This window comes from Barbus barbus, assembly GCF_936440315.1.
Source record: "Barbus barbus genome assembly, chromosome: 22".
Classification (NCBI taxonomy): domain Eukaryota; kingdom Metazoa; phylum Chordata; class Actinopteri; order Cypriniformes; family Cyprinidae; genus Barbus; species Barbus barbus.
Genome location: NC_136750.1, coordinates 28,669,853 through 28,696,352, shown reverse-complemented (window position 1 = coordinate 28,696,352; position 26,500 = coordinate 28,669,853). Strand labels below are relative to the sequence as shown.

General features: G+C 36.0%; 1 protein-coding gene across 2 annotated transcripts in view; it reads right to left on the bottom strand.

Moving 5' to 3' along the window:
* LOC306888330 (serine/threonine-protein kinase PAK 1-like) overlaps nt 1-26,500 on the bottom strand; it is a 57,359-nt gene that overhangs the window by 30,607 nt on the left and 252 nt on the right. Inside the window, exon 1 of one of the 2 annotated variants that reach the window (XM_079446547.1) lies at nt 26,244-26,500. This exon is cut by the window's right edge and continues 224 nt beyond it. The exons of the other annotated variant lie outside the window; for it this stretch is intronic. The gene's annotated coding sequence lies outside the window, so the exon portion shown is untranslated. The remainder of the gene's footprint in view (nt 1-26,243) is intronic. 2 annotated transcript variants of the gene reach the window in all.

Genomic DNA, 26,500 nt, shown 5'->3' with positions numbered 1-26,500 from the left:
GTGTCTACAAAAAGATGTGACTAAAAACACATGCACACATCTAACCCTATGTAAAAACAATAAAAAATTAGTAAAAAAATTAGTTAACTAATACTTAAAAAAAAAATAATAATAAGTAAATAAAAGAATAAAGAGACAAATGAGTAAATAAATAAATAGATCAATAAAATAAATATATACATAAAAATAAGAAACAAATAAATAGATAAATAAAATAAGAAATTGATGGATGATGCATGGATGGATGAATCAAAAGATAAAAAATAAAACAAAAACACAAATGAAATCAGTAAATAGGTCAATAAAAAAGGATGACAAATAGATAATTAAAAAGAATTAATAAAAAAAATTAAATAGCTAAAAATTAAAATTAAAAATAGAATTTGAATGATTTGAATAAACACCCTAAACCCAGAAAATTACTAAAAGTACAAAAAAGGATAAAATAGTTTATAATAAGAAACAAAGTCAAGGTGATTTAAAGCAATTATGAGAAACCGAGCTGCCATAGTGAGCTGCACTGTGAGATATAAAGCCACAATTACTTTAAACTCACCAAAACACATGTACACAAGTGTTTTAGAGACAAAGACAGTGAAACAGCAGGAATGAGGAAGTGAGGAAGTCTTTGGGACTTTGGTCTGGTCTCTGGTAATTAAACTGACCTCAGCGCGCACACACACATCTAACAAACCTCAGGTGCTTTTCATTCAAGTAAACAAAGAGCTTCCATTCACTGCTGAACCTGCGTGTTCCCCTTCATAGTCTCAGAGCATATACAAAAACCAGAACCATGTTCTGAGACCTGAAAACCACCAAACACGCACCATAAGAAGTAGTTCTAGCCTGTACCTGTGAGTCAGCGCTCTGTTTATCAAGTCATCTATACTTAAACGACATGATAATCACCTGATGGCTGTCCTGTGACGTACCGGCGAGACATCAGATGTCATCAGTGTGGTTTGCCACTGATCTCAACAGTGTTTCACTGTTTTATCCTCACCTGGCTGCTGCATCCTTCAAACACTCAACACTGGCAGTTACTCCTGGTTTTCATGTCTACAGGCCAACTGCAGCTACAGTGAGCGACTCTGATTCCAAAAAACATATAATTGACTCATTTTATATTAATTGCCATAATGACTGGAAAAGGGCTAAATGATGCTGATGCATAAAGCCCACCTGCTTAACCCTTTCAAAACATCTTTCCCACGCTAAAACTAATGGAAACTTGGTTACGCTACTGAATGCAAAAAATTAAAAAAAGGTAATTCTGACTTTTTTCCCCTCACAATTTTGAAAAAGTCAGAGTTGCGAGATGCAAACTTGCAATTCTGAGGGAAAAATAAGCAAAACTGCAAGATATAAACTGGCAATTGCAAGAAAAAAGTCAGAATTGTGAGATAAAAAGTCACAATTACAATTATGCGATTTAAAAAGCTGAATTGCCAGAACTCAAAATTTAGACTTTTTTGCCATTCTGAATTTATATTTCAAATTTCTGAATGTTTTCTTGCGGTTCTGATAAATAAAGTCAGAATTGTGAGATATAAACTTGCAATTGCAATAGAAAAGTCAGATTTGTGAGATTGAAAAGTCAAAATTACAATTATGCAATTAAAAAAAGTTGAACTGTGAGATGTAAACAGAATAAACTCGGAAACAAAAACAAACAAACAAAAAAGTGCAGATACATGATTCTCTTTATTCTATTAAACAAATGCTAGTTAAAATTAAAAACTAAAACTTAATTAGCAATATCTCTAAACAAATAAACTGGTATTTTTTATCAGGTTACTGTGCAGTTAGTGTCATTATTGTTCATTAAACATTTTTAATAAAGATTTCATTAATTGAAATAAATCTGAAATAAAATATTAGATTAAAAACTTTTAAAAATACACAAAATTAAAGCTAAACAGAAATATGGAGCACAAAACCAGTGAGTCTTAAGTCGCTGGGGTATATTTGTAGCAATAGCCATAAATACATCGTATGGGTCAAAATTATATAGCCAAAAATCCTTAGGATATTAAATAAATGTTCCATGAAGATATTTTGTAAATTTCCTATTGTAAATATATCAAAACTTAATTTTTGATTAGTAACATGCATTGATAAGAACTTCATTTGAACAACTTTAAAGGCAATTTTCTCAATATTTAGATTTTTTTGCACCCTCAGACTCCAGATATTCAAATAGTTGTATCTCGGCTAAATATTATCCTATCATAACAAACCATACATCAATGGAAAGCTTATTTATTTACTTTCAGATTATGTATAAATCTCAATTTCAAAGAATTGACCCATATGACTGGTTTTGTGCTCCAGGGTCACATATTAAAAATGACAGAAGGACATACATTATTACATTTTAAACAGACATTAAAATAAAAAATCAAATAATACTAAAACAACATGCTGACAGAGATGAGGTGGGGTTTTCTGAGCTCAAGTGAGATCACACAGAACAAAGCATCATTCATCAGGATAAGAATAGCTCTCGTCTCTCTGGAGGTGTAATAGAGCGAGGAGTGACGGAAGCACAGCTATTAAAATAGCCGCTGCTATAAATGTAGGAAATGTGAATTTATGGATTCGCCTTATCAAGCAGGTCCAGTTTGAGCATGTAATTCTGGGCTCTTCTTGATAGATTCCTAGAAATACAGGCTTCTGATTACTCCTGCCTCATGCTAATTAAACGCTAGTGTTGTGACATTCGTTGGAATCAGCTGACAGGTTTGGGAAATGTTTCCCGACATGCAGCTGGAGGCAAATTAACCCGTGTGAAACGGCCTCTATGAGACCTGCAACGCCAGCTTTTCATTACCTCCGTGAAGCCATGCAGAGACAGAACTGGCACACACGCGGTTTAATCTCGTGTTCAAGCTGGTGTTAAGAAAATTATAGCAAATAAAGGCGCGTGAGAGGGTGTGGATAGACACAAGATGTCTGATCCGGAGACTAAAATTACACTGAAAGCATCTTGAAACATTCACACGTCAGAAATGCATCGCAGAGACACAAAACAATATTCATTTTGCTAACATGACTATTAATATTATTGCTTCTGCTATTAAACCTTAGTGTTATTTATAAAGTATTTTGATTTTATTTTTTTCATTTTAATTTTACTATTTTAATGTGCTTTTGTCATTTTTATTACACTGTAAAAATTGATCTAGAAAACAATTTTCACTTAAATTGCTAGTAAACTTCACAATTACAGAAAATTGCAAGACAATGAATAGTAATTTTAGTATTTCAAGTGAATGTTTTTTTTTAAGTTCTAGTTTTTTATTTTTATTGTTTTATTTTTTACTGTGAAACACATTTTTAATAGTTTAGATAAAAGATTGATACACAACCAAACTTTAACAGAATGAGAGCATTTGATTGACATGCCAAGCGGCCAATCAGATTTGACATGTTCTTAACATCTCATTCAGGAGTGAGTTTATAGCTGATGTCACAATAACAGACTGACGTGAAAAAAAAAAAGTCGGTCTGAACAGAATAAAACTTAAAAATAGTCAAATGTGTGCAGATATTGTAACCAGAATTCCTGTCTGTACAAAAACATTAAACAAAGAAATTTCATGGATATAATTCAGAAAACAAAGCTACCAAATACCTCGAACCAAACTCGTGACATCAGTCTTGGAAACTTGTTCAAATCCTGTAGTTAGTTCTTCCTCAAAAATACTAAATGCATCAACCCAGTCTGCATCTTGTGCATGGCGCATAGTAATATTTGTGTCCAATTTGCATGTATTATTTCAGGCAATACGCAAGGCGCATGCAAAGGGGGCTACTTTTTATGCAGTTTTCTTCCAGTGAAGACATTCCATATAAATGAAATAAACCTGTCTCTCTCGTCTGACGCATGCGTTCACACACGTCCTTCTGTTGCACCTCAGAGAAACTCATCTGAAAGTCTGTCTGATGTCCAGACACTCGACTCGGACACAGCGATGGGCTCACGGACATGACAGATCTGTTTCATAACAAGACTGCTAAGACCAGAGTCTCTCAACCAAACATTCATCGACTCTAGACGGGGAGAGACATTCACAATGGCCTTTGTAATATGATATTAAACCATTTTTTGCTTTCATAATAAATGTTCCTGGTCTTATTCTGTACAATTGATCACCAAACATTATTGGAAGGAAAATTCAAATGTTTGTTTTCAGTCTTACATCAATGAGTGTGAGCAAAATTTAAAGGAATAGGTCACCCAAAATGTTAAGTTTTCTGAAAGTGTCCTCACCCTCAGACCATCCAAGATGTAGATGAGTTTATTTCTTCATCAGATTTGGAGAAATTTAGCATTTTATCACTTGCTCAGCAATGGATCCATATGCAGTGAATGGGTGCCGTCAGAATGAGAGTCCAAACAGCTGATAAAAACATCACAACACTAACATCACAACACTAAAAAAGTCCATCTTGTGCTGTCTCTCACATCAAAATCCAAACACATATTTGTTTAGAGGCGTGTTGGACTGTTTTAGTTTGTGCAGATCTGTGCAGATTTCTCACCTGATTCAGACTAGATGACTTTCACTGGAGAAAACTTTATTACGGATAAAGGACTCATATTTAAGCTTGAAGCAAGGTAAAAATGTTTCAGTGGATTTGTTTCTTACAATCACATATCTTTTCTCTTCTCAAGATTGATGGACTGGAGTGGTGTGGATTACTTGTGGATTATTGTGATGTTTTTATCAGCTGTTAGGACTCTCATTCTGACGGCACCCATTCACTGCAGAGCATTCATTGGTGAGTAAGCGATGAAATGCTACATGATGTTTTATTAACACAGTTCGGGAGGAGCGCGTCAGATACTTAGCCTAATTAACACAGGAGGTTCGCACTCAAGTTAATCAATGCACGGATATAAATACATCTGAAATACCTCTATTCACTTGACGGATAATCAGCATCCCTCCACCACCCCTTCTCCACTCAAGAGGTATCACTAGAGTTCTCACCACACTATGGGGGGTACTCTGGGTTCAGGCCATTCCTGAGCCCGGAGCCCTTCCCCAGGACAGCACGCCAACTACACATTACTATACTCGCCAAATACGCATTACCTTACTCGTGCTAAATATATGTAAGTGTGAACTTGTGAAATATCTCCAAATATGATGAAGAAGCAAACTCATCTAAATCTTAGGTGGCCTGAGGGTGAGTACATTCTCAGTAGCATTCATTATAGGGTGAACTGTTCCTTTAAAATACTGCATGATTTAAAACCTCACGGAAAAAAGCTATATTTGGTTTCACTCATAAAGTAATGCATTGTGAATGATAATTCATGCTTTCTTTAAAGGCAAATGGCACGAGAGGAAATACACAAAGGATCATTACAAATCCAAAACCCAGTTACAAACAACTGATCTGAACAAAAAAAATAAGAAATACACTGAAAAAGAACATTTCTCTAAGAGTGTATTTTACAGGAAAATACTATTTCAGTTTATCTTCTTCAAAATTGTACATTCAATTCAATGCGTTACTTGCCTTTGTAATTGTTTGTGAAATTTGCCAGCAATTTCTGAGAGAAAATTAAACAGTGTCAACACCAAATTTTCTCTCAGTGTAGAAGATGCATATGACATGCAACGCAAAGCTTAAACTATGTGATATTGGAGCAGTTAAATATTTATAGCTTTCTGAAAACTACATGAAATCTCATCGTCATGCACAGAATATTTCATATGGCCGATCAAACTCTGGGTTCAGTGGCTTCAAAACTCTAGCAGTCTGTCGTTCCCTGGAGATCCAGCTTTAAAAACACGCTCAGGCCCGGCAGGACATGACGCTTCACATCTCCCCAGGAGGACACGCGTTGTCCCAGGGTTAAACTGGGTAGCAGGCCATCCAGTCATCTTCAACATGCACACGCTCGCACACACAAGCTCACACACCCTCCAGACAAAATAATTACACATTCTGATGTTCAAAGACAGATGATGTGAGAATGAGCAGTGTGTGTGTGTGTGTGTGTGTGTGCGCACAGCCAGGCATCTATTAAAACCATGAGAGACGATCATAACAGTGCCGGCGGTCGTTGGAGGGGGTTGTGTGCTAATGCTAATGATCTACACAGGGTGGGGTGCATGTATATTTTATCATATTTTAACAAACATTTAACAAACAAAAAAATAAAAAATAAAAGAGGGAGGGAAAATAATTTAAATACTTTTAAAATTGTAAAAAAAATATATATATTTTAAGTAATATATTTAAATACATTTGTAAATATAAAAAAAATGTAATCAATGCACATACCATGCAACTCAAAGCTTAAACTATGTGATATTGAAACAGTTAAATATTTATAGCTTTCTGAAAATGTTATGAAATCTTTCCGTCATGTATGGAAAATATTTTGCATAATAGATCGTTCCCAAGTTTGCAAAATCTGCAATATTAAAAAAATTATAATCAAGAAGCAGAAAATAAAATATTATTTTAAAAATATTTAAGAAATTGTCAAATATTTTAATACATTTTAAAACATTAATATTTAAATGCTACAAATATTTTAAATAATATTTATAAAAAAAACAAAAAAATACAATTTAAATAAAATATTTTTAATTACTGCTGCCAAGATAAATCTGTATAACAGATATTCACTTTGAATCCATAAGAAAAAAAAAAAATGGATTACACATTTCATTCCTAAATTTACATTGTGGTTACTAATATTATGTGTTTACTCCCTAAGAATCAATAATCATGATAATCTTCAGTTATCTTGAAAAATAAAACTGGATTAAACATCATATAGACATGAATAAAGACCTTGAATGCGCAAAGCATGCTGGGAAGACGAAGAATTTACAAGACCTGGAGGAATTTGTTAAGAAGAGTGCATTATTATGCCTGCAATTAAAATATATTAACATTTTATGGTTTGATTCTTCATATGGAGAATGACCTAAGTGAGCTAAATGTGTCTTTGGGGCGTCCGGGGATGTGTACACTTGCAAAACAACTTCTAAATGGAGTAAATCATGTTCTAATAAAATCTAATTTTAGGGTTCAGGTTAATAGAACAAAGCGCTTGTGCAGCGGAAACGCAGAGATCATCCAATCCCTGGAGTCTTGATGCTGCCGCGGCCCGAGCCCAAAAACAGCAGATGGTCCTGAAGAAGCACGGCCAATTTACATATAAATCAACAGACAAGAGAGAGAGAGAGAGAGAGAATTAAACAACGACCCACGACACTCAGATCTGAGCAGGAGACTCCATCAGTGACACTCAAACTCACCATTATCAGACTGGTTCAAATTGGCTTAGCTCTTGGATTAGTCTTGGACTGGCGGATTAGTGTTGGATAAACTTGGGCATAGCATGCAATCACACAAATAAACACAGTCCATCATCCAGTTTTCTCCTCGTGGTGACCATGGAAACATCTCAAGGAGGACGGAGGGAGACTTCATCCATCATGCCTGAATCACAGACTCTCAATGTGTCTGCCATTCTTAATTTTCCATAGTCTTTTGCTTCTATATAAAGATAATTATAAATACTATACAACCTTACCCTAACTGAAAACTTAAAGCATTTTTAGAATTTTTAAAAAGAATAAGCTTAATTTATATGTAGTTTGAAGACATTCCTGAATGTCTTAAAAGGAGGTTTTATCAGATGATCTCACTTTGTGGCAAATAATATAGCTAAGCTATATACACAAAAACACGCACAAGAAATGCAGTCTGGATCAGTGGGTCTAGTTTTGCTTTAGTCCCAGATTGGAGATCGAACGCAAAATCAACATTTAAATGTATGACTGCACAACAGAGTAAAAATCTAAAGTGTGTTTTTAAATAAAAAGTAGTAGTAGTAGTGATAAATGTTTTAATTATGTAAGCTTTTTTTACACAAAATATGAAATATTACTAATAATATTATTAGTTGCAACTTCTTCATCCGATGCTTCTCCATCCGGATCAGATTCTGGGTCAAACTGAAAAGCTTGAAGGACTGCGTGTCTACGAGCCATTGCCATACATTCACTGTCAACATTAGCACATGGTACCGTGGCCGCAAGCTGCAGGCCACACCCACCCTCCACCTTGCCCCGCCTCTCTCCTCCTCATTAGCATTTAAAGCTACAGACACAGAAATGGCTCGTCCTAAGGAAAGCTCATTGTGGGACTGGCTCGTAGTGGCTGAAATTCTGCACCAAGGCTGAATTTCGGGAACGAGACTTCAGATACAGTACTAGGGACCACTTAGGCCTATATAAAAGCATCCAAAAAAACAGCATGTCATGGGACCTTTAAATGACCAAGGAAAGCAAATTGCTTCAGGCAGCACAATCTACATCGTGCACTTTAAGCAGTATGCCCACCCCTTGTCCTCCCAAGGTTCAGTTTAGACTGGCTTATATAGCCTAAGACAGACTCATTACACCTAAGCCCAAACCAACTACAGGGGCACCAATATCAGAAAACTTGGAAGCATAAACACAAGCTCTTTTAACCATTTAAATCATTAAACTTCAAAAATACATCAAATAAAAACAAATGCAATTCTTTAACATAAGCAAAATGTAAGCAACATCATATGACATCTTTTCATGTCTGCATCACCAAGGGTTAAGCCCCCTCCTTATTAATAGAAATGGTTTAACCCAACTCAAGAAAAAGGGACACTGTAGTCCCGCCTCTTCCTTTGAGGAGTCACAAGACCAAGATACGGTGAGTGCACAGCATGCAAGGTAGAGGTTATCTTCTCATTACAAGTTTGGCAAGATGGTTGGGGCATGTTGCACTCCCAAATGCATGATTTGATAATCGCGCTAATCCACATCACGATTTCAGTTTTAATTCGATTAATCGGTTTGGTTTCTAAACATGTTTGGCTCACAATCCACTGACAACCTCCAAACTGCATTTGCATTTACTCCCCCGACCGAACGAACACGCCATTACAAAAAAACAACACAGGAAACAGGAAGTACACACTTCAGGGGAGCCATAAAACTTCAATTTATATCCCATCATTCCTCCAGCATCCAGACGGGACGCTGGGAGGGGCGGCAGGCCTCAAACGCACTCGCATAATCTATGAGACACGCCGCTCGCTCTAAGATACATTACTGACAAGACCCCCGCTGAAATGTTAGTTTAAGGAACATACGGACATCTTGCTTGCAGAGTCCTCTGGGAGACGAAAAAGAGAGACAATAGCATCTATTTTTTGGGGGGATGGGAGTGTCTCTATGGGACCCTGAAGATGAGGGGGAGGGGATGATATGTGACCCTGGACCACAAAAACCAGTCATAAGGGTCAATTTTGTTAAATTTAGATTGAATAAGCTGAATAAATAAGCTTTCCATTGATGATGGTTTGTTAGGATAGGACAATACTTGGCTGAGATACAACTATTTGAAAATCTGGAATCTGAGGGTGCAAAAAAATCTAAATATTGAGAAAATCACCTTTAAAGTTGTTCAAATGAAGTTCTTAGCAATGGATATTACTAATCAAAAATGAAGTTTTGATATGTGACCCTGGAGCATAAAAGCAGTCATAATAAGTAGCACGGGTGTATTTGTAGCAATAACCAAAAAAAAAAATTGTATGGGTCAAAATTATCAATTTTTCTTTTATGCCAAATATCATTAGGATATTAAATAAAGATCATGTTCCATGAAGATATTTTGTAAATTTCTTACTGTAAATATATCAAAACTGAATTTGATTAGTAATATGTTGCTAAAGACTTCATTTGGACAATTTTAAAAGCAATTTTCTCAATATTTAGATTTTTTTGCACCCTCAGATTCCAGATTTTCAAATAGTTGCATCTCAGCCAAATATTGTCCGATCCTAACAAACCATACATCAATAGAAATCTTATTTATTCAGATGATGTATCAATCTCAATTTCAAAAATGACTTATGACTGGTTTTGTGGTCCAGGGCCACATAGGAAATTCACAAATTATCTTCATGGAACATGATCTTTACTTAATATCCAAATGATTTTTGGCATAAAAGAAAAATCAATAATTTTGACCCATTCAGTGTATTGTTGGCTATTGCTACAAATATACCCGTGCTACTTATGACTGGTTGTGCGTCCAGGGTCAGATATAGATGTTCGCTTCACGGGACGCACATTCTGGAAGTTGACTAACAGGACAGCCAGTAAGAAACTCTAAAGACAGTGTCTGGCAGGTCGATTTCATTGATCAGCTTCTGGCTGGTGGTTCTCCTTCAGCTCGCTGCTGCAGAGTGCGGTGAGATGGGCTCTGGATCTCAGATCGATACTGTGACTCATGGGTAATTCTTGCCTGTCGGACTGCAGCGATGCTCAGGATAGAAGAATCCAAGCGCAGCATGTGTCTGTGTTCAACTATACCATCTCTCTCTATGACTAAAGCCAGTGAAAACTGAGTCCATTTAGTTGTGTTGAAATGCATAGAGTAGAAATTTGAGATTTGCTTTAAGAGCAGCTGAAAGCTTCTGATGGAACATGTTTGCCAGATTTGCAAGGAACTTACGCTTACGTTTAAGATTGAGAATTAGCAAAATCTCAAAGTTGCCAAAAAATCTTCAGCTCTGTCAAACACAGACTTTCTTCTTTAGTTTTATGGCACTAAATGTAAACTATGCATTATGTGAATGGTGTATAGAGTTAGGAAAATAACTCAAACGCAAAATGAAAATAATGATCAGCTTATGGGTATCAGGCAAAAGAAAAAAATAAACAAATAAATAAATAAAATCAGTGCATCTGTAATAATCCTTTATTTAATAATAATAAAGTTTTTTTTATTCAGCAAGGATGCATTAAATTGATCAAAAATGGCATTTATAATGTTACAAAAGATTTTGGTTTCAAACAAATGCAGTTCTTTTCAACTCAAAAGTACTCAAAAAATAAAATGCATCACAGTTTCCACAATAATATGAACTGTTTTCAACATTGATGATAATCAGAAATGTTTCTTGAGCAGTAAATCAGCATATTAGAATGATTTCTGAAGGGTCATGTGATACTGAAGACTGGAGGAATGATGCTGAAAATCCAGATTTGATCACAGGAATATATATTTTTTTAATTCATTCACATGGGAAAAAAAAACATGTAATAAATATTTCACATTTTTACTGTATTTTTGATTAAATAAATGCTGCCTTGGTGAACAGAAGAAGGGTTTCTTTCAAACCCCAAACATCTGAACATATACACTCTATATTTCTACAAATCTCTAAAATATCCACTCTCTATATACACCACTTTAAATCTCTATTTCAACCCTTAACATCTTTATTGCACACTTCTATATCTACACTGTATTATAAATCCGTAAAACAACAGAAAAATTACAGGCAGCTCATTACTGGGACATTATCCATTAATTTACAGATATGTCCATGAACTCTATAGCACAACAATGTCTAAAATTCAAAATACAGATAAAAAATATAAAAATAAATACAGAAAATTGTCAAATTAATATGGTACATTTTTTTGTGTATATATCCAGTAACCCTATACTTTATCATTCATAGATGCAAAGCTTCAAATTGTTTGCATCTAATATCAACACTTTAAGCAACCACTCTCTCTATATCTCTCTCTCACCTCACTGTCTTGTATTATTTATAATATCGATGAGCAATCATGTTAATAAACACAAAGGCAGAGATGACTGTGCCGCGGTCACGTGCTCTACAGGCCGCTCCTCCTCTTAAATAAATCTCTCTGTGTGTCTGTCAGACAGTAATGTCAGCAGAGCCGGACTCTTGGCTCCAGTGCCGATGGAGCAGATCGAGTGTAATATCACTTAATGTTCATACGCAACATAAACTAAAGTGAGCAGAGCAAACGGTAAGATAAATCAAGAAATCTCTAAAACACAGATACACACGTAAAAGGAGACTCACCACTGAAAAAAACTCTTAAGTGAATAATTAAATAAATAAATGATATATCTTATACTTCTACTGCTCTAATAAATAATTAAATAACAAGTAATCACTACTAAAATACTATATACTTTTCGTTTTAATAAGAAAACAAATATGCAAATAAGTAAACACTGATGTGCCATATTGCTTTTATAAATAAAATTAATAAACAACAAAAAATGACTACTGAATAACATTCAAAATAAATAATCAGTACTGATATATCATACTTATTTTGCCTTTATAAATAAATAAATACTGATGTTGTGTAAATAAGTAAATAAACAAATAATCACTGCTGAAAAACACTATGAAAAATATTAAATCAATTAAATAAATATTCACTACTGATATACCATACACTTGTTTTGCTTTTAAACATAAATATATAAACACTGATTTATATCTATTGTTTTATACTGAGTAAATTATATTTTTCATCCCCTAACCCTAAATCTAACTAACCGTTTTGCATTTTAAATGATCAGCAAGACATTATTTAATATATTTATTAAGGCTTTTCTCAAAGGAAGCATTAGCTGCTCACTACTATGCAGGTGATTTCAGGCTTTACTGTTCTTGTGGGAGCCTTTAGTCCTCTTAATGTAGACTAAACCTGATCACAAAAACGACAGCGGCTCATGCACATGTACAAAAACACATAACGGGGCTTATTCCAAAGACAGCAGAATGATGATCACATTACGAGCGCTTATGGGAGACACGTCAGCTAAAAGTAAGTCCCATCGCTGTAGTTACACCACGTCTCCCAGACTGCCTTGCGCTCAACTTTCCGCTTCAAGCCAACTAAAAGTCTCTGCTTTCTCTCGAAGGGCCCGTCAAAGAGCTGTAATCTCATGACATCATGTGCAAAACATTCCCTGTCCCACCCTTGGACTCACAAAACTAGATTTTTTCATGAAAATGCAAGTGGCAAATGGACACAGAAACATCGTATGATGCTAAATTATTTGTGTGACCTGTTTTAAATCACCCACCAGGTGAAAATCAGAACATCTGATCACTTCATAAACTGAATGCACACCTCTCCTCATACTTAATAGTAATACTTGCCTTTGCAAACATGTTTAATAAATGTATGTAAAAATATAATTTTATTTAATATTTATATGTATTGCGTAAATGTATAAATATTAAATTTAAAAATATATTAAATTATTTTCTTTTTATTAATATTTAAAAAATAATTAAATAAAAATTATATAATTCAATGCAATAATAAGTATACAATTCAAGTTTATTTTACGAATATATAAAATAAATTTAATAAATAAAAAATACATGCATGTATATGTATGCGTGTGTGTGTGTGTGTATATATATATATAAAACATAAACAAGCTGTCTATGAACTTCCAGGTGTGTTGTGGGAGCTTGAGAGAGATTTAGGAGTGAAATGAGAACAATGCATAGCCTGCGGTAGAATAGGCCTTTCTATTATTCCTCAAACCCACCTCTGCTGCTTTACAAGAGGCACACAGGTATCAGGTATAGCGCTGAAAGCAGAGAAACAGACCAAAGACAGACAAAGAAACACAAAACGTTTTGTGCAACCTAGTATGAAAAGGTTTGAACCAAACGATTCACAATGGTTTTTGAAGTTTCCATAAAAATATATTCATAGGTTTTTATTGCTGCTATGCAAATCTATACTTGTGCATATAAATGAAGATTATTAAATATCACTCTTCCTGTCAGCCTAAATGATAATAGATGAAACAGATTCAATTTTCAGTCATTACTGCAGGTTACAGCGATATGCCAGTAGGTGCCGGGAATTAACTTAATCTTAATTCATTCAGGAAAGAAACACCACTGCTATGTGTTGCTTGAAGATGCACAATGGTTAATCTTTGGAATGCATTTTAATTAATAAAAAAACTATAATAGAACAATATCATCATATACAGGGTCTAAAATAAACACTTGCCAAGTGCTAATCATGTAACATCAGTGTTGGTGAGTATGAAACTCTCCAGTTGGCCGTTAAGATGTTTAATTAATGTTACCCATTCCTGAGAATCACCAAATCACAAAGAATGTGCTGTAATTATAAAAATATGTAATCTAATGCAAAAACAACCCGTAAATATAAGTTTAACAATTTTATTCTAGGGAATTGTGTGCTTCTAATTTTATAGCAACAGTTTGGACAGAACCCTTTTCTATTCTAACATGACAGTGTCTCTGTGTATAAGACACAGTTCAGAAAGACATGATTGATTGAGTCGGTGTGGAAGAACTTGACTGGTCTGCAGAAAGCCAGCTGAACTCCTCTGGTGTGACTTTAAATGCAGACCTTGAGCTGAAAACTCATCACCAAACCAATACACACTGGACACAATTAATGGCACCCTTCTAGTCAATACCACATCCATAAAAATTCAAAACATGCCTGGAACGGGCCGAGAGCGCGACCTCACAGGACAAATCAGAGCATTCGATCGAATGTAAAAGCGGCTTCAGAGGTCTGCAGATGGAGGATTTTTCAGCACTCTTGAGCAGAGATCAAGGGGAAAAGCAGATAAAGTGCTCCAGACAGGCTATCCCACAATGCACTGGTCAGGCTCCATCACTTTTAAGTGGATAAGCATGAGTGTGTGAGTATGGTGCGGACTGCAGGGAATGCTGGGTGTGCAAGTGATGGATGGGCATCTGGCTGAAGAATGATTGGCACGGACTAACAGATTTCTCACCAATCATAGTTGGAGAGCAGCACGTCAGCCCCAAAACATCTCCAAGCGCACATGCACACCTGTTTGGAAGCTCAACCAAACATGCACTCAATTCAATATGGTAGAGATGAGAGAACTGGCTCTATAACAGCTCTACAGAACAAAACTCAAGCATGTACCTGCTTACAGACCATCAATAATGTGCATAAACCTCTGAGCCAAACTGTGATTTCAGACGGCTGGAAGATTTCAGCAGGATTTTTATGGCTGAGACTAGCAGGTGAACAAGGTGTGGTTTATATAACTCTCACACGGCCAATGAAAGCTAAGGAGAGATGGCAGGCCTGCCGGTAACTTCAGCACACAATCCCCTTCTATCATGTGATATGAGCAGGACGTCGAGGGAGTGATCTTACAACCTGAAAGAGAGGGAAAGAAATACGAGACAATGGAAAGAGCGGATCTGTGTGACACCTTTGAGTTACTGGCGTGAGTCGGACAGACCGAGCTGTGATGCTCACTAAAAACTTTTACTATGATCTACTCAATTTTTTTGGTGAAACATTTTTACTGTAATGAAATCATTGAAATATACTTTAAGAATCAAGTAAATGTAACTAACAAAATTGAGTAGATTCAAATAATTAGATTAATTAATCTCAGAAATAAAATTGAGTAAATATAATTAAAATTCTTACGCAATGCAATAGTAATTCAATAGTAAATCCGAAACAAAAAAATTTGAGTATATTTAATTTATATGCTGTATATACAATGTCCTATATACTTTTTTACTTATATATTTTTAACTGTATTTACCATTTACTCTGTTAGTACTTTACAATAAATATAACAAAATGATAAGCAAAACACATTATTTTAATTAAACATTTATTTGTCAAATTTGACCATAACTCAATACTACATACTTTGCAACTGACAACTTGTTGAATACATTTTAGCCACTGAACTGTGGATACTTACAAACATGCAAAATCCATCAAAAATAACATTTAAAATTTTAGACATTAACCTTTACTTGCCAAATTAGACCAATGAAAAAAGCATGTCATTAAAGGGTTAGTTCACCCAAAAATGAGAATTCTGTCATTAATTCCTCACTCTCATGTCGAACCAAACCCCTGAGACCTCCGCTCATCTTCGGAACACAAATTAAGATATTTTTGATGAAATCCGAGATCTTTCTGATCCTTAAAAGAGAGCAAGGGTCCTAACATGATCAAAGCTCAGAAATGTTGCAAGGGTGTCGTTAAAATGGTTCACGTGACATCAGGGGTTCACCCGTAATTTTATGAAGCTACGAGAATACTTTTTGTATGCAAAGAAAACTAAAATAACTTTATTAAACAAATACAGTTGAACCACTGTTGTCACATGAACCATTTTATCGATGTCCTTACTGCGTTTCTGGGCCTTGAACTTTTAATTTCCTTTGCTGTCTATGGAGGGTCAGAGAGATCTCGGATTTCATCAAAAATATCTTAATTTGTGTTTCGAAGATGAATGAAGGTCTTACAAGTTTGGAACGACATGAGGGTGAGTAATTAATGACAATTTTCATTCAAATCCTTTCAAATAACAGTAGACTATTTAGAAAAGAACAGGAATTAAAAATGTAAGAAGCTATAGCTATTATAAACGACAAACCAAAACAAATTAATTGAGGCTAAAATGAAACTGAATCCAATGTTGGGTCTCTCGTTCGACACAAAATCAAATGTTTCCGTATTCGCAATGTATTTGAATGACAAAATATTATTTATCTTTTATGTAGGCCTACTTCACTCGCCTTCCAATATCCTGTAAAACAAAATGTTTTGCATAACATCACGGCGGTACGGTGATAACGCTTAACGGCACAGATTTTATTAGGCTACATACTTAAACTGAGCAGTGTGTTTTTTGACTGAAAGGTTTTTTATAATATAATGAACAGGCTGCATTGTCAAGGTAGAATGCTTAACTGTGCGCGCATGCGGCGCCAGCGCAATCACTTCATTTATTTTTTTCCTTCTAACACACTGGAAGCAACTATTCCTTTTAGTCATGAAGATAATCGGAATTGCAAAAAGGTTTGCTTTTATTTGTGTACATTCACAATAAAAACAAATCTTTGCACTTTTGTAAAATAAGCCTAAAAAATAGGATGCCGCTTTCTGCCGTGGTTTCCTTTTGCGCAGCGAGAGAGAGCGCGCCTAGCTTTAATATGATTTTCTCTTATATAAAAAAAAAAAGTCCATAATATGAAGTCCACTAAATCCAACAAAATGGGAGGGGGCTCACACCCGTCACACACACTTATATATGCATGCACACACACATACTTCTTCTGTAAATGAGGGGAATCCATGACGCAGCTGTCTCCATGCACCAGCTGTCCAGCTCCTCCCTCATGAAGCCCAATACTCAGAGGTGCCCATCGCCATGACAACCTGCTGAATAATGCACGCCTGCACAGCATGCTGGGAGTGAAGCGCTCCAGCGGAGCACACACATACAGCTCTGTCCTCACTCTTCAATGAGCCTCTATTTTACACATTCACAGCACTTTATTCTCTCCCTGAAGTCCACTTATGTTCAAGTTTCTTTCACCAAAATACCAATGATCATTACCATCCTTTCTCCAATCCATGGCTATATTTGTCATGCTTTCCAGGAAAAAATACCTGAACATCCTTAAAAGACTTTTATCGTGAATATCTGCCAATGCAATAAAGTAAAACACAATTGCCTTTAAGACACAATCCCAGTTTTGCATCTCAGGAATTGTCTTTTTATTCCAAACTGTTTTTGTAAACATCAATATGCAAATGTACTCTGCTGTGATTGGCTGATCTGCACATACCGCAGTATATCAGACTTCAAAGATGCGCAGGCATTACAGTAAGAGGCTCTTAATCGTTTCCTGCTCGATCATCTGATCTGTTCCAGTCTGTGTTTTGCGAGTCAGTTCAGGTGAACGGGTTTAAATAAACAAGGAAGTCTTCCTGATTCTATCTTAATAAATTTGAGCTATTCATGCACCTTCCTTTATAATTATCTCATTAAGCAGCATCTCGAGTCTAATCATGAGATCTGACAAATCCCCGTTCTGTTTACATGCAGCACAGCTTCCTCAAACCGAGATCTGTCATTCAGCTCACGCAGACCATCCTAAATACTAGTCTTCAAACAAGGCTCTGAGACGTCTTTATCTTTAAATAGCCCTCCAATCAAACATTTTGGGACCTTTAGCCCATGTTTCATATCTTTGAGGTGTTCCGTATCCAATAGTGTGCTACAGACAAAATATGTTTTTGTAGATATGCAAAATAATCAATAATAAAATACAAATTTAAAACACAATATATAAAAAAATATATATATACAATTTTTCCTTTCTTAACAGTCAACCGGTTGCAAAGGAATATGCTTGAATTTATTTTGGAAAGCATCTGCATTGTGTTCATTTAAGCCACAAGTTTCTTTCCTTCCTTTCTTTGCTGATCTGTAATGTTAATTAAAGGCTATTAAAAATATATCACAGTTTCCACTATAATATTGAGCAGCACAACTGTTTTCAACATTGATAATCAGAAATGTTTCTTGAGCACATCAGCATATTAGACTGATTTCTGAAGATCATGTGACACTGAAGACTGGAGTAATGATGCTGAAAATTCAGCTTTGATCACAGGAATACATTACATTTTAAAACGTATTCAAAAAGAAAAGTTATTTTAATAATTTCACACAATATTACTGTTTTTACTGTATTCTTGATCAAATAAATGCAGCCTTGGTGAGCATTAGAAACTTCCTTTCAAAAAAATCTTACTAGCCCAAACATTTGAATGATACAGCGTACTATAAATATTTAATAAAAGGTAAATATTTTTGTAATAGTGTAATCATGTCCTGTTTTACTATGCTAAACCATTTAATGGAATCTTTAAAACTTTTTTGATCCTCACAATCCAGTAATATCTTTGCTTTATAATGTCACTTAATCAACCCACTCTAAAACTAAAAAGTTGAACCAACCAGCAACCAGCTTCAGCAGGTTTTTGAGTTCTCTCAACTTATTTTTGTAGGGGATTCTCAACTTTTTGTTGTATAAACTCAAAACAACAAGTTCAGAAAACTCACAAATCTGCTGAAGCTGGTTGCCTTAAAATTTTAAGTTGGCTCAACTTTTTTTTTTACAGTGTTAGGTCAAAGTACACCTCATATTTTACAAGCTTAAATGTTCACTAATTAACATTATGAGTAATGTTTGCATGTGCATGTAGGAATAAAACTAAAAACATACATTAAATCTTAACAGAAAGCTAACTTGTGAAAATCAATGAATGAACTTTGAGAACTGTGGGTCCTTTCTGAACGCCGGATACTATTGGATGAATTTTGCATGTGGACTCTTTTATAGTTCTTAGTCATATCAGAGTGGTTGGTAGATGTTTTATGGTTCATGCTGTGGGGGAGTAAAAATGAAGTTCATAAAGGATTCAGCTGGAATATGAGTGATGACTGAATACAGTCATCTCTAAAATAAGAAAAAGGAAGCTTATTAAATTAGTCGTTAACATACAGAGCTTAGAGGAGCTGTTGATGAACTTGTTGATGAACTTCCCGTCTCTGCCATGCGCTGGTTGTGAGGTCAAGAGTGAATCAGACTCATGAGACCCATCCAGGTATTTTTCCATTCCAAACAATGACTGACACACAAAGCATCTGTGTGATGACATTCTGTGTGAAACCGGTGACAGGCGGGACTGAAGCTGGAGTCACTAGTTCACTCGGTCTACTGCCCACAGAAGGCTATATAAATACTTCTAAGGCAGCATCCTAACTGGAAATCATTTGAAACTTTGAGACTTTGGCTGAAGTTTAATGTCACATATGATGCCTTAAAATCCCATCCAATTTCGCAGACTACTAGGTCATCCTTCTTAAAGGGCTCATATGAAGCGATTTCAAGTTTTCCTTTCTCTTTGGAGTGTTACAAGCTGATTGTGCATAGATAAGATCCCTGAAGTTGCAAAGAATAAAGTCTCAAAACCAAAGAGATATTCTTCATAAAAGTTAAGACTCGACCACGCCCCCCTAAAACGGCTCATTCAAACACGCCCCCACACGTCTACGTCACGGTGTGGGGAGATTTGCATAACACCGCCCAAATGTTTACGCAAAGAAAGGGGGTGGGGTTTTTATTTTCGCTGTAGTATTGTTGTTGCCGCGGGCACCATGTCCTGGAGACGCTGTGTTTCGTTGTGAAAGTACTTTGTTTGGGCTTCCAAAAGAGGACACAACTAGAAATCAGTGGTTAAGTTGTATTTACAACACTGTTCCAGAGCAGTACAACACAAATATTTGAGTGTGTGCAGTGCAATACGGAGGATTATTTCCTGAACCTGGGAGTAGCCTGCCAGCTATGCTCTTGAGGTATTCGGCCAATCACAATGCACTGGATAGATGGCCAATCAGAGCACGACTCCCTTCTCAGAACGATGAGCTTTGTAAAAATCGACGCGTTTCAGAAAGGCGGGGCATAGAGGAGCAACAATAATGTACAGTATATGGAAAATGTGTTTTTTTAACTTTAAACCACATAAACACATTGCATTAAACCAAATACACAAAATATAGTTTTTTTTAGCAACGTCATATGACCCCTTTAAAAGAAAGGTTCATGCAAAAATGAGCATTTGCTGCTCATTTACTCAACCTCAGGCCATCCAAGATGTAGGTGACTTTTTTCCTCATTAGTATAGAACAGTAAAGATGTTTAGCTGAAACCGTGGTCCTTGGTGATTCATATAATGCAAGTCAATGACTACCGTCACTTTGAGAGTCAAAAAAGCAAGTCAAGGAACAAGTGACTCCTGACGACACTTTAAGGTCTTATGAAGCGAAACAATCGGTCTGTGCAAAAAACTGAACATTATATACAACATTATTACCTGTAATCCATAGCCTCAGGCAAACGGTCCAGAGATATGTCTATGAACTAGATATGAACTAGATTAACCAGTTCACCAAATCAGACTGAATCGTCTGAAACAGTTTGTGGCTCAAGCAGCACAGATCTACAAGTTACTCAATCAAAACTCACTTTTAGATGTGTGACAGTCACTCTGACTTGAAATGAGTCAATATACTGGCATATCTGATCCTATGATGAACGAATTCATTCAGTGCTCCAGTTCCTCCAACAGTCACTGAACGGCGGAAACAGTTCGACTCAGACCAAAGACCGATGAGCCGTTGATATGAGCATGTGTTTACCGAACACTTGAATGAAAGGGTGAAATTAAAGTTATGGTTTCTTATGATTTATGTGAAAAGGTGAACTGATGAACACTAGTTTATTCACTTTATATGTTTTAGACATGAAAAACATTCACGTTTCACATCTGGGTGCAATAATAATATAATTGCGTATATGTTACATCGTTGCATGGTTATGTAAACAAACTAGTGAATTGAACCAGTTTATTGAAACGAACTGCCTGAAAGAATCAGTTCAAGGAAAATAATCAGATTTCCACTTTGCCTAAGGCTACGTCCACACGAAGACGGGTTTCTCCGTATCCAATCTTTTTTTTGCCTCAAATTCCGTCAACACGGAGTCGTCTCAGGAAATATCTGCGTCCACACGGAATCACTGAAACCGACTGAAAACGATGTAGTACACATGCCAGACCAATATGTGGCGCTGTAATTCTGCCACAGAGATACACAAAAAAACAGAGAAGAAGACTTGGACCATGTGCGTAAACCTTGCCCGCTGAATACAAACTAACACACAAAGCAGAAGATTTTGCTTTAATAAAGCTAATGAGCTCAGTAGGTTCTGCAGCACGAACACAGGCACGTAGTCTGACATTGTTGTTGTTGTTGTTGTCGCTGTTATGTGACGTAGCGGTGTCTGATTAGGGGCGAGACGTGGGCTGATGATGACGTCCACACGAAAACATGAAACCGGCGTTTTCAAATTTATCCACCCTGGGACCCGGTTTCAAAAATGATCGGTTTCACTCTTCGAAAACGCCGGATTCGTGTGGACGAAACGCCTATACGGTAAAAAAATGTATGCGTATACAGAGAAACCCGTCTTCGAATATTTTTCACATCATGTGAAAATTAAAGGCAGGTGTGTTTGATTAGAGTTGGAGCTAAATTTTGCCGGACAGTCGATCACCAGTAACAGGGTTGGGCACCCCTGCTGTTAATAATGTTCAGTTTCTTGCACAGACCGATCATTTCACTTCATAAGACCTCAACAGGCCTGTATCGTCAGGAACCACGGGTATGAGTTTTGTATTCATATGCTTTTTTTTAGACTCTCAAAAACAGATAGCTGCTAACTTACATTTTATGAATCACCAAGGACCACGCTTTCAGCTAAAAATCTTCTTTACTTCTACTGAAGTCACTAATAGAGTAAATTAACAGCAAATTTTCATTTTTGGGTGAACTATTCCTTTAAAGCTACATGAAGTGAATTAACTAATACAGTTATAAGAGAGGATGAAAGTGGAAAACATATGCAGCATTTTTAACAAGGTACAGCTTATGACATAAATTAAGTAATGTTACACACACACACACACAAACATTCATCAGGATTTTTGCATTTTCTGAAGAAAATGTAAGTAATCTTTGCCCAAGCAAAACTCACTGATGTAATGCTATGGAGTTCTGAGTGGTTTATAGCATGCTGCTAGCTGGTGTTTTAAGCACTTTTAAGGTGTTCCGGGTGGTTTCTGACTGTCCTGAGATCCATGTGACATACAGGCTGAGGGGGAGGAAGGGCGAGGAAGAGGAGGAGTTGGAACAGGAAAAGCGGACAGAAACGCTGCTGCTCATTTCTTCTGATCTCATTCAGGGCCTCGCGCTGAGACGATAACGTACAATGACAGGTATTGCATAACGATAAAAAAGCCAGGGAAAACTGGGCCACAGGAATGCAAAATCAAAACCCGCACGCATGCTGTAAACCCACTGAATCTTCAGAACGGGCTGGATTTGCAGAAGCAAATTAGGTTATACAATCCTGTTTCTGAATATTACTTCCAGTTCTTGTTATACACATCCTGAGCAAAATCTATTTTTAAAATGCACAAAAAGTTTACTATGAACATGCATAACAAGAGCAACAATTTCAATGCAGATGCTTATGATGCTGAGATGCTTGTTTTTGAGCACCAATAAGGCATCGTTTATCTTTAAGTGTGGGTGGAGCAAGATATTATTTCAGCTTAAGTTTCATAATCATAGTAAAATGAGCCATTTTAAAACATCAAGGGAAATCTGACTACTTATATTACACTTTTAAGCGGTCACATGAAAATCAGCATCTGACCAGCGACACCAAAGGAGCGAGATCAGACGCTCTACTGCCTCCCACACTCTTCCTGTGTGCTCATGCTTTTTCTTTAAGGACGTGACCTTAAGATTAAACCCTTTATATTCCCATCTCTGCAACGGTAAAGAGTAGCTGCATTGTCCACCGCTGTAACTGGCTAACACGCTCCGCATTCTTGCTTTTGTTAGTAACCCTCGCAGAGAGACCAGGAAAAAGAATATTCCCACATGCTTCTACTCGCATCAGTAACCTCCTTTTCTACTCTGCCATGGTTCTTCCATTACTTCTATGAACAGATTATGAAAAGACCATCACATGTAGCCTACTGTACACTATTGTTCAAAGATTATAAATTAATATTTTTCTTCAGCAAATAAGCATTTATATAAACAAAAGTGACAGTAAAGACATTTATAATGTTACAAAAGATTTCTATTTCAAATAAATGCTGTTCTTTGAACTTTCTATTCATCAGTGAATCCTGATTATAAAAATGTATCACAGTTTCCACAAAAAATATGAAGCAGAACAACTGTTTTCTACATTGATAGTAATCAGTAATGTTTCTTGAGCAGCAAATCAGCATCATATAATTATTTCTGAAGGATTATGTGACACTGAAGACTGGAGTAATGATGCTGAAAAAACGGCTTTACATCACAAGAATGAATTACACTTTGCAATACATTGAAACAGAAAAAATACATTTTATATTGCAATAGTATTTCATAATTATACTGTATTTTTGATCAAATAAATGCAGACTTGGTGAGCACGAGACTTCTTTCAAAAACACTAACTATAAAACAGTAGTGTATATCCTAAATAATCAAGAGGAGGCACAAAAAGCATTTAAAGTAACTTGAAGGCACTAATTTTTGGTTTTCACAACCATCCACAACACTCTAGCATCATGATGACGAGTTTTGCATAGCCAACAGCATTTACATTTTCTTCAGAAGTCTAGTTTGCAATATACAATCCAATCTAGTCTGTTGTTATACAGAAGTACAAATTCTGACATGTGTGCAGTCTTAAAAATCTGTAATAGAAACATCCCAGTTGTATCCAGATTTTATCTACAAGACCCCAGGTGTGTAATTTGACCTTTAAATGAAACATTTCCACATCATCCTTCCTCCATAAAATGCAAGATTCCCTGAGATGTGCCCTAAAAAACCAAAGACAGACAAGGCACATGTACCGATAAGAGAAACCTCTAGCTTATTATTTGTGACTGTAAAATGCCAAATCTGGAACGATCATAAAGTAGAGTCAGACACACTCGCATAACAATGAGCATGAAGTCACAGCAGCGTCTCTGGGCCAAACACACATCTGGAGGGTGTGTGTGGGGGTGGTTGGGTTTTTGTCCCATGTTTTGGGATGATAAACAGGGTGTTACTGAAACCATATGGTGATGTGTGGCCCAAGGGTGTGCTTACTTCACAATCACCGACCCCCACTTCACTCTGACAGCACAACCCCCCAATAAATGAATCCGATTGCCATCTACAGAGCCATAGACCTGCATGCGGCCTCAAGCAATTAGAAACCCATGTGCAAAAATGCTTACATCACACCTAGACCAAATTAGACTGATAAGCGTTTAAAAAAGCATGCAACACAATGATGCAATCTCACTGCTAAAAATACCCTTAAACGATGACACCAATGTTGTGAGAACGAAAACCCTCCACAAACCAGATCGGAGGCTGATTGAAAGCCACTTGGTTGGTACAGAAGTGAAAGATTGCAGAAGTGATGCTTTAGAGCCGTCTGTCTTTTCCTCGTTGCCTTTTAAGCGCGTGTGTGAGGTATGTTCTGCAGGCCATTTCCAGATATCAGAGCCTGGTGCAATATCCCGGAAGAAACACGCGCTTGACTTAACTGGTTTAAGGATTTTGCTGATACATGTGACCCAAATCAGTCCAAAGCGAACTGAACCACTGCCCATTGCTCTTATCTTACACTTACACTATCATCTACAGCGTGTCACACAGATCCACCATCTGTAATGAAAACACATTAACAACAGCACTGCAATAAAACCACACGAATAACCCTAAAGACTTCATTCTGAATTTATGCTTCTTAATAAACACACTTGTAAAAGCTTCAGAATATTAAGAGCCTACATGTTTTATTTCCATTATATTCCATGCAAAAGAAGCCAAACGCGCTCTGTAGCCCAATTTAGTTCAACCACTGAAAATGTTAGAAAATCCTGAAGGAATGCTAATGGTATTTAGATCATAATTTGGACACAATCCAAAGGATCTAATAAGAACCAAGCACCCTGGAAAACCTGAATTTCCCAATGTCAGTTCATCCAGTAGAACTGAATATTTTTAGATTCTGGGCTGATCTTTTCCCAAATATAATACAGGATTGCTAATGGATATTGTATTATTTTTTGACTATGTCCAGTCTGAACACCGTGACAGTCAAGAGCTGCTTTACACGCCCAGCATAAATACTGAATGAGCATTTTCAGACTGTTGGGTAATATTTTAACATTTAAATTTTTTATTTTGCAAATGCTGTTATCCAAAAGAACATAAACAATTCATCAAAGAGCCAACAATATTCATAATGTCTTAAATAAATTTGTAAACCACTCCAAAAATGGAAACACACAATAATAGATGCATGCCTTATTATAATGAAAACTACTAATAAAAATAATAAACTGTGCAATTTAAGATTCATTATTAACATCTATCGAATATTTTATATTTAATGAAATGAAAAAGCTAAATGAAATAGTACTCTAATTACATAGTATTATGTCAAATAAAACATTAAAATATATTAGATTTTACATAAGATTATATGTTAAAGAATAAATATTACAACCAATATTACCATTAATATTTAATTAATAACAATAGTAAATAATAGTAATAAAGGCAATAATAATATGGCATTAATATTTTGTCAAATAAAACAATTAGTATTACACAGACATTATTAGCGTTAATATTGAAAAAATACTAATGTACTACTCATAATAATAATAATAATAGAATACATGTCACATTTATATATTCATATTTAGTATTGTTTTATTAAACATTTACATTATTGCAATTGTTTTAGTATAACATTACACATGGTGAATACTAGAAAGATGCACAAAGATCGATGTCATTATTATGATCATCCAACACGCATATATTTGGATGTTGTTAGATTGAACAGAAAGCGAGCATACCTTGTGTTGGAGGCACATGTAACTCAAGCACACATCAGACGCTGTTATTTGATCTCAAACCACATAAACGCGGAGAAGAATCACTATAATCAGAGCGATTCCTGCTGATAAAGCCACATCTACATCCGAGTGCTGTCTTTGATGAATAAGAAGCTCTTCCTCTGTCTGCTCTCCACAGACACGCGCCCCACGCCAGCCAGTGCGTCTCCGCGTCACGCAACACCCCGCTGAACGCGACTGCGGCGCATCACAGCGGC